Source organism: Heteronotia binoei, chromosome 21 (assembly GCF_032191835.1).
Source record: "Heteronotia binoei isolate CCM8104 ecotype False Entrance Well chromosome 21, APGP_CSIRO_Hbin_v1, whole genome shotgun sequence".
NCBI classification, from domain to species: Eukaryota; Metazoa; Chordata; class Lepidosauria; order Squamata; family Gekkonidae; genus Heteronotia; species Heteronotia binoei.
This window is the reverse complement of record NC_083243.1, coordinates 193,500,479-193,511,288: the sequence shown is the minus strand read 5'-3', so window position 1 is coordinate 193,511,288 and position 10,810 is coordinate 193,500,479.

Here is a 10,810-nt window from a genome sequence, read left to right as displayed (position 1 = left end):
CTTTTGTGTTAATCTTCATTAAGCTGAATGCTAATTTACTTCTCACCCTCTACCTATGTGTATGGACGTTTAATTTCTATTTCGTTGTATCTGAAGAAGTGTGCATGCACACAAAAGTTTATACCTTGAATAAAACTTTGTTGGTCTTAAAGGGCCATTAACAAGAGCCTGTGTTTGCAGACAAGCACTTCCAAAGAAGCCATAAGGGCTGTCCAGATTTAATCTTCTGACAGAAACTCCTTTTGCAGAATTGCTGATATTTCCAGAAGGATTTTAAATTTCTGAAGGGGCGTATGAGAGCCTATTGATGGAATGGGGATCCAGAAGCCCTTTAGCATATGTAGTATCTCCCGTCTGTGCAAAAGCTGTGCCTGTGGCTTTTTGCCCTTGAGAACCTGCTCCTGAATTGCTTTTTAACCAGAAGCAAAATTAAGAAGTCCTTGTTGATGATCCTACACATTTATTTTGTGCACATGTTAGGAGACAGCACCAACAACATATTGCTTTGTTTCATGGAGTAATGATTATTTAGGTCATCTTGGGTTTACTGCTTCATGAAGCGCAATGGTATAGCTGCCATTCAGCTGACCCTTTGATGTCAAGTTTAATATACTTTTTTCTCTCAATCTTTTGACCAGTCATGTTTTGTCATGTATGCTGAATCGAAGTGTCAATTTTAACTCTAATATTTCTGACCTGTTTACTATGTCTATAGTATGTTGATGAAAGAATTGGCTTGCCAGCTTATAGCTGAAGAAGCCACATTGTCTTCTCTTGGTCTTACTAATTCAGGATAAACAATTATCAAGGACAATTTATTTGGAGAGAGAAGCAGCATCACATACAACAGTGCACTAGAGTTTTGAAAAATATTTTCATTTAGAAGGTCTTATTTTTAATTTGTTTGAACAATTGCTTACTGCCTCTCCTGGAATCAGTGTAAAACAATTATTATATATCCCCAGATATAACAGGTTGCCAGTGTTTTGGAGAAAGGAAACAGTGCAGAGAAAGTACAGTGAGAGCCTGAAAGTTTGCAGACTGCTAATGGGAATGCCAGATGATACCCAGAGAGGACTGTTTCTCCCTTGTTTCCTTCAATGGTGTAAAGCCTTGTAGTCGAAGTCTCACAACAATATAACTAACCAAATACGTTGTAGAACATTTATTCATATACAGTGAACTATAAATACTGCAGATTAAGCCACATGAAATGTCATAGACTTGCTCCTGTTAACCTATTTATATTGTGATTTTTTTTTTTAAAAAAAATGGGTTTTTCAAGTCACTAGTGAGAAATAATGAGGCTTTTGTGTGGCTCGTTGGTTTCAGCTTCTTTGTTTGAGGCTCTGGAAAATTCTCCACAGCATATTCCACGTAAACTATTTATATGCCTACCATGTTGCATAAATATTTGAAGAGAAAGTATTAACTCGCTTTGCACTTGTGAAACTGCAGCCGACAATTTTGTTGGGTAGAAATTTAAGCTCCTTTGCAAGTTGTGGGGGTGTTGCTGTTACGGCAGAGCTCAAAACTTCAGAAGGCGGCAGGCATGCTTGTAATCTGAATATTTCAGTTGGTAAAATCTCATGTAATTTCTTTTCCCAATTGACATGGTTAATAAAAACTGGTTTTTTTAAAAAAAAAAATCTGCTCAACAGAAACCTTGCAACTTTTGGAAATGCTTTCATTTTATGTTAGTGCATGAACGTTAGGTATCTAGCAAAATCAAATACTCTTTTGCAAAGAACATATACTGAGAAAGTATTACAATGAATGGAAAACATGTTAAAAATCAACTTTCATTATTTTAAATCTGCTTTGTTTCAGGGAAATTTTTTTAGTTACTTTTGCTATATCTGTATAAAATCATTGTTTCCTTTTCTGAAGAATAACTTAACAAAGAGAATTTTTGGTAGTGAACACAAACTGAAACAAGCAAACCTTTTTCAAACTTGTTTCTTGCTTTCTTTATCCCAGATGGAAAGGTAAAAATCGTGCAAACGTTATTTTATTTTTTATGCAATATTGTTCTGTAAATATGACTTATCAAATAAGGGTGTACCTATGATTGAATCTCTGATTCTGCACAGTTAGAGTTTATATATATAATATAAATGTGTTTTGACAATCAAGGACTTACTGTCAGTCTTCCTTTATGATGTTTTATTAATGTTATGCATTCCATTTGTTAGACTTGAGTACCAATGTGGGAATTTGTATTGTCTGTAAAGTATGTAACGTTTTTACAGCTTGTTTTTAAAAATTTGGGGTGGGGGGGGAGAACCTTGTATATGTATATAAACAGAACACAGTACTGCTTTATATCAGGAGGCATATGATGTACTGTATGTAAGCAATAATGCCTAACAGTGCTAACTTTGCAAGTAACATGGAGATAGTTCCAAAAATTGTGTGGGGAAGATTATTTGTTTAAGTTAATAAATATTTTAAATGGTTTATAATCAATAAATTCAACCATTTTTCAGTTGTAGTATACAACGTTGTTTACATGGCACAATCTGAGTGGAAGGGGAAGCAGTTTTCATTAATTATGAAATGAATGGTATGACTGCACTTCTGTGAGCTAAGGAAGACTGCAAGCGTTATTCCATATCCTGGAAGGAAGGATAGGGTCTCCTTCTTGATTTTCTTATAATTTAATTAAAGATCCTTAAGTTCCAAAATGGATTTAGTATAAATCAGATTTGTATGCTACAAAAAATGGCTCTGTTCATAATTCACATTACAGTTGAACATGGTCATGGTTTATTTTTACTTAATTATTATTCACCATAGGAATTGTCACTGCTGAGATGAGCTTTATTCAGTTCAAGCAAAAGACAAAATTAAACTTAAGTTGAGTTTGAACTGTACTTTCAGGCTGTACAGAGTAACAGAGTTATTTGAAAACTGTCATTATTGCTTTAGGGTATGGGGGAAAGAGCATTGGTTTATAAATGTATATGACCTAAATTTTATAGGACAAAATGTTTTTAAATGCTAGTCATTTATATAATATGTGCTTTGAAGGATTTGCTAGTTCACTTCTGTCACTTTTAGTACACTGGTATCTTTTTATATGTAATGTATGCTTTTTATTATTGTAGCAAAGCATTTCAGTAGAAGGAATTTTGCAACAGTATTGGGGAAAATTTTATTGTTGGAAATTAATTATACTGGATTCTGTCTCTGTAGTTTTGTCTTACTTTAACAGTGTCTGGAAAGGACCATGGTATGCAAATAAACTCAATGAGCTCCTTTTAAAAATACTGTGTGATCAGCATATTAGTCCAGAAATCTGATAAATCTGAGGAAAAGTGCACAATGTAATGTGTAGTCCACTCAAATATAAAAATACTTAGGGTGGAGAAAGGGTACTGTATAAAAGAATGCTGCTGAAATGCATTTTCTAATATAGTACTGTTTTCCCTGAAGTCCATGATGCTTTGTTTGCCTTTTCAGTTCATCAAATCCCCTGTAATACTGGCAAAGGGGATTTTTTTCCGGTAATTATACAGTATTATTTTAACATGCAACATCAGATCTGTCCATTTTACTGTGAGTGTTGATTTAAAAAAAATTGAATTATCAGTTTCATTGGTTTAAAATGTGTATAATGCAGATGCTTTTGTATAAACCTGGAAAGTATGGATTTGTGTAATTATTTTGTATTTGAAATAAATTAGGTGATGCAGGATTCCTGAGAAATCAGGGATTTCATGATAAAGTGTTTGTGTGGTGGTTCTGTGCAGGCATATATTAGAAGGTTGCACAGGTTTTATTAGATTATGATTAAAAATTACTATGTTTATACATACTCTAGGTCTACAGTTTACAAAACATTAATTAATTTTTTTAAAAGGCAGTTCATAGTCCCTAGGGGAACTAGGTAGACCTTTCTGCTACTAACAGTCAAAGATTACATCAACATATGATTGCATATGGTGCTATAGTTGTGCTTTTTGTGAATATACCAAAGTTTGACAGTGTCGACCATGATGTTTAGTTGAAAAGTCTCCTGATTTAATTTCAACCCATTAGTACTGGTCCAACCTTCTGGGGCAACAGAAAACAACTCTGCATCATGGCAGCCCTTCAAGTACTTGAAAACGGTGATCATATCACCTCACAGTCATCTCCTCTCCAGGCTAAACAAACCCAGTTGCTTCAGCCGCTCCTTGTAGGATTTAGTCTTCAGACCACTCATTATCTTCATTCATCATCATTTCATCATTTTATTTGTATCCCGCCCTCCCCGCCGAAGCAGGCTCAGGGCAGCTAACAGCATTAAATCAATACATTAAGTACAATAATATTCGGAACAATAACTAATTTAACAATTAATTAAAATCCTAAAATTAATAAAATTGACATCCTGGTGCTATTAAAACAGATGGTAATTTTTTTTTCTTTAGCAGTCTCTCTCTTTAATCGGTGTAGGCCATCCTAAAAAGGATGGTCTTGCAGGCCCTGCAGAACTGTTCAAAGTCCCGCAGGGTCCACATTTTTTCCGGGAGCTGGTTCCATAGGTGTGGGGCCACTACAGAGAAAGCCCGAGTGTGGGTACTCTGTAGTTTTACCTCTTTTGGCCCGGGGATAGTCAGCAGGTTCTTCCCTGCAGACCTCAGTGCTCTCTGGGGTTCATATGGGGAAAGACGGTCCCTCAAGTAGGCAGGTCCTCAGCCATATAGGGCTTTAAAGGTAATAACCAGCACTTTGTAACGAATCCGGTATGTAACTGGCAGCCAGTGCAGTCCACACAGCCCCGGCTGTATGTGCTCCCGTCTTGGGAGCCCCAATAGCAGTCTAGCAGCCGCGTTCTGCACCAGCTGTAGTTTCCGGATTCGGCACAAAGGCAGCCCCATGTAGAGGGCATTACAGTAATCTAGTCTCGAGGTTACCGTTGCGTGGATCACTGTTGCTAGGTCCTGACGCTCTAGGAAGGGGGGCAACTGCTTTGCCCACCTCAAATGGAAAAAGGCTGACTTAGCAGTGGCTGTTATCTGGGCCTCCATTGATAATGAAAGCTCCAGTAGAACTCCCAGGCTCCTGAAAACTGGGAGAGGTATTTCCCTCCCCAGAGCGCCCCAACCCAGGCAAAGGACCTCTGTCTTCGCTGGATTCAGTTTCAGCCCACTCAGCCTCAACCAGGTTGCCATGGCCTGCAGTGCCAGGTCCAAATTCTCTGGGACGCAGCCAGGCTGGCCGTCCATTAGCAGATAGAGCTGGGTGTCATCCGCATACTGGTGACACCCAAGCCCATACCTCCGGGCAATCTGGGCAAGGGGGCGCATATAGATACTAAATAGCATTGGTGAGAGAACCGCTCCCTGAGGTACCCCACAATGTAGTTTGCGCCTCTGGGACAGCTCACCTCTGATTGCCACCCTTTGTCCCCGATCCTCGAGGAAGGAGGAGAGCCATTGTAAAGCCAACCCCATAACCCCAACATCAGCGAGGCGGCAGGTCAGTAGCCGATGGTCGACCGTGTCAAACGCAGCCGACAGATCTAACAACATCAGCACTGCCACACCACCTCGATCCAGGTGCCGCTGGAGGTCATCCGCCAAGGCAACCAGCACTGTCTCCGTCCCATGACCTGGGCGAAAGCTGGACTGGCAAGGGTCTAAAACGGAAGCGTCATCCAGAAAACCCTGCAGCTGCAACGCCACTGCCCTCTATAATTTTACCTAAAAACGGTAAATTGGAGACCGGTCGGTAATTTGCCAATTCGGCCGGATCTGCTGTACTTTTTTTCAGGAGGGGGCGGACCATAGCCTCTTTTAAGGATGTTGGAAAACGCCCCTCCAAGAGAGATCTATTTATGATGTCCCGTAAAGGACATCTAAGCTCCCTCAGGCAGGATTTAATTAGCCAAGAGGGGCACGGATCCAAATCACAAGTTGTTGGGTGCGCAGAGGAGAGAATTCCATCAACTTCCTCCAGGCTGAGTGGGTCGAAGTGATCCAGAACTAAACCAGAAGACAGGCACGGAGCCTCCAGTTCATGTACTGTATCTAATGTGGTGGGCAGGTCCTGGCGGAGCGACGTGATTTTGTCTGCAAAAAAATTTGCAAAAGCCTCACAGCCTATTTCTAATTCCCTAACATTTGGTCTGCCTTGGGGAAGTGTAGTTAAGTGTCCAATTATTTTAAATAATTGTGCCGGGCGCGAATTTGCAGACGCAATCCTGGCCGTGAAGTAATCTTTCTTCGCGGCCTTGACTGCCATCTCATAAGACCTCATAAACGTTCTGTAGGATGTTCTCGTTGCTTCGTCACGAGTGCACCGCCACTGCCTCTCTAGTCGTCTGAGTCCTTGTTTCAGCTGGCGTAGCTCCAAGGTATACCATGGGGCTAGCCTCATACGAGGGCGCAGAGGATGTCGAGGTGCGATCTCGTTGATCGCCCTGGATAGCCGATCTTGCCAGGGATCAACCAGGGTGTCAAGGGAACTGCCAGGGGGCCAGGGATCCCGCAGAGCCATTTGGAACCATTCCGGGTCCATCAGGCTCCGCGGGCGAGCCAAAATGGGCTCTCCGCCCTTACAAGGTTGGGGTAGCGTCTCCATACGAGCCTTGAGGGCTAGGTGATCCGACCATGGCACCGCCTCCATCGCGATATCGCTCACCTGAATCCCGGACGCAAAGATCAGGTCTAATGTGTGCCCAGCCTGATGCGTAGGAGTCGTGACAAATTGAGAGAGTCCCAGTGTCGCCATGGAGGACACTAGATCCATTGCCCACCTGGAGGCCGCGCTGTCGGCATGGACATTGAAGTCGCCCAGGACTATAAGCCCTGGATACTCCAACGCCCAGCCCGACACTGCCTCCATCAGGGATGGAAAGGTGCTGGCCGGTGCATTAAGCAGACAGTACACCAGCCAGATCGCCAACCCCTCTCCGACATCCCACCCCATGGCCGGCACATTCAATACCATTGATCGTTGGGGCCGGGAGAGCCCGGAAGGAGTAACCCTCCCGTATGAATAGGGCCACCCCTCCCCCCGCCCACCAATCCGTGATTGGTGAAAGACCGAGTAACCCGGGGGGGGGGGTCATCTGGGAGAGAGCCACCGTCTCCCCCTCTTGCACCCAGGTCTCGGTCACGCAAGCCTGGTCTACATCCTGCCAGAGCAGGAATTCCCTAAGGGTCTTGGTCTTATTATTTACAGACCTGGCGTTGCATAACACCAATGACGAACGCGGGCAATTCCTCTTGGTCCCACTACCTGTCACCGTTGGGATGGGAAGTAGACTGGAAGGGGACCGAGCACTGTTTTGTCTCGGCCTCCTTCCCTTGTACTTCTGTCTATTCCCACCGTCATACCTTCCCCTCCCCAGGAGCACTGGGATCCCCTGGCCGGGCATGCACACCTATGTCCCGATATGATCTTCATTGCTCTCTTCTGGACACATTCCAGCTTCTCCATATCCTTCTTAAATTGTGGTGCCCAAAATCGAACAAGTACTCTAGGTGAAGTCTAACCAGAACAGAGTAAAGCAATACTATCACTTTGCATGATCTGGACACTATACTTCTGTTTATACAGCCCAAAATTGTATTTACCTATTTAGCTACTACATCACAATGCTGACTCATGTTCAGTATATAGTCCACTAAGACCCCTAGATTGTTTTCACACATACTACTGCCAAGTCTCCCCCGCCCTATAATTATGCATTTGGTTTTATCTACCTAAATGCAGAATTTCACATTTATACTAGTTACAAATCATTTTGTTTTAGCCCAGTTTTCCAAGATCGTCCTGCAACCTGTTTCTGTCTCCTACTGTAGTTGCGTCCCCTCCCAATTTAGTATCACCAGCAAATTTAATAATCATTCGCTCTATTCCTTCATCCAAATCATTTATAAAGATGTTGAACAAAACAGGTCTCAGGACAAATCCTTGAACCACTCCACTTGTCACTCCTCTCCAATAGGAAGGGGAACCATTCACAAGCACTCTTTGTGTGCGAGCTGTCAACCAGTTAGAGATCCACCTAATGGTAACAGGATCCAAACCACATTTTACCAACTTATCAACAAGGATAGTATGTGGAACCTTATCAAAAGCCTTACTGCAATCAAGATAAACTATGTCTACAGTATTCCCAATCCAGGAAGATATAGTAACTTCCTCCAAAAAAAAAAAGAGAGAGGTTAGTCTGACGGCTTGTTCTTGAGAAACCCATGCTGGCTCTTAGTAATTACAGCCATCTTTTCTAAATGTTCCAGGACTGACTATTTGATGATTTGTTCCAGGTATAGACGTCAAGCTGACGGGTTGGTAGTTGCGCAGAGCCACCTTTTCCCCTTCTTGAAGATGGGGACATTTACCTGCCTCTGATCTTCCAGCACCTCACCTGTTCTCCAAGAATTTTCAAAAATAACAGCCAGAGGCTCAGAAATAACATCTGCAAGTTCTTTTTGTACCCTTGGATGCAGTTCATCTGGCCCTGAGGACTTCATTTCATTTAAAGAAACTATGTGTTTATGTACTACCCCACGCTAATCCTGGGTCGCAACTCCCTACCCTCATATGTTGTGTTTTTCCCATGTTGGGCACTGTTTCCCGCAGAAGAGAAGACTGAGGAAAAGTAGAAATTGAGCAGTTCTTCCCTCTTCATCACCTGTTAAAATTTCACTTTCCTGTCCTTGCAATGGATCTACCATATCCTTACTCTTTTTCTTACTTTAAACATAACAAAAGAACCCTTTTGTTGTTTTTAGCATTTTTGGCTAGCCCAAGCTTATACTGCGTTTTAGCTTTTTCAACTCTTTCTCTAAAAGCATCCTTGGCTGTAAGGCTCTCCTTCCATTTCCTAAATGAGTCTTTTTTATTTAGTCTTTAGAGAGCTTTTATAGAGGTACCTTGGCTTTTTTAAGCTTCTGCCATTTCTTTTTTCTCATAGGAATTGCCTGTGATTGTGCTTTCAATAATAAGCCTCACCCAGCAGAGGGCAGTGCCAGAAATCAAGTTGCACCCAGGCAATCAAAATCAAATTATACTCAGGCAACAGAGGCAAACAAACTACACTCTCTCAAACAGGCACTGCTCTCCCATGCCCACACACCCTCAAACACTGTCCTCCCTGACTCAGCAACCTCAGCTAAATTCCCCAGCAGCTAGGGAAAGGCAAAGGAAAAACACCCCTCCCGCTCTCCATCCTGCTGCTTCTCAGCTTCTTAGAGCTCAGCTATGATTCATGTGGACCTTGGTTTGGATCACAGCTAGTCCTGACCAAATACTGTGGGAACAAGTGAAACACTGTTTTTCAGAGAGTGAATTCCAACTGAAAGGAACTGATGACATCTCTGCTCATCTTCTCTTGTATTTTGAAGTAGCTCCATCCTGATGAAGGAGCTTTGACTCTCAAGCCAGTTGGCTGTTGTGGTTAAGCATGTGGACTCTAACCTGGGAGAACTGCATTTGATTCCCCACTCCTTCACATGCAGCAGCTGATGTGGCCTTTGGTGAGTCACAAGTTGTCAGCAGAGGCGTTCTCTCAGCCCCACCTACCTCACAGGGTGTCTTTTGTGAGAAGAGGAAGGGAAAGGAAATTGTAAGCTGCTATGAGAGTCTGAGTGAAGAGTGGGGTATAAATACAATCTCCTCAAAAAGTCTTGCTGGTCTCCTAAACTGCTACAGGACTAAAATCAAGTTAGTACAGGGGTGTCAAACATGTGGCTGGGGGAATGAATTAGACCCTCAGAGGGCTCCTATCAGGCCCCTGAACAACTGGCTTTTGTCTGCTTTACAAGGCTTGCTCAATTGCACAGGAGCTACAAAGCAAAACCTCAATTTTCTCCATTGGCTGAGGCTCCTCCCCCTGGTCCTCTGGGGAGAGGGGGGAAAGAGCCAGAACTTCCGTTGCCGAGTTCCCTGGATTCCATGGGAGAAATACAAAGAAAGCAGTGGGGAGGGACGGTGGATCAGTGGTAGAGCATCTGCTTGGGAAGCAGAAGGTCCCAGGTTCAATCCCTGGCATCTCCAAAAAAGGGTCCAGGTAAATAGGTGTGAAAAACCTCAGCTGGAGACCCTGGAGAGCCACTGCCAGTCTGAGAAGACATTACTGACTTTGATGGACCCAGGGTCTGATTCAGTAGAAGGCAGCTTCATATGTTCATGTTCAATATGCAAAGGAATTCCTGCTACAAAGCACCTTTAAGATCAACAAGTACTAATGTTTCAAGCATGTTTTATTTTAAAGGTTTTTTTTTTTTAAACCCTTTAGTTGTGTTTGTCTGTGTTCTTTAAAAAGTTTATATCTCCGTTACCAAAGCTTAAATAGGTACACACATGGCCTGGTCCAACACTGCGCAGCCCAGCCCGACAAGGTCTCATTTGTGTCAGATCCGGGCCTCATTAACAAATTAGTTTGACACCGCTGAGCTAGACTATTATCAGGTGAGAACTGTACTCCTCAAGTATAGTGCATCTCAGCAACAAGAATTAAAGTAGGGTGACTGGAGCAAAGAGGTAGAGTACCCACTTCCTTTCCAGAAACGGCAGTTTGAAAATATCTAGCATGCATTCTCGGAGTTGCCAGTGCAAATGAACAGCAAGGCTCAGCCCTCTGTTCACACTTCTCCTGTCAGTTATAGAAGTTTTGTGCAATTTGCATGCTTTTGTTCAAATGGCAAGAATCTGGCTTCTGGTCGAATTCAACATCATTTACTGTGATGTTTTTTATTTTCTCAAAAAAAAAGTGGGCTACAGAAGGGAAAGGAGGCAGCAGAAAATATGAATGAATAATTATCAAATATTATGAATAAGTATATACAAAAAATAAAATCAACTTATT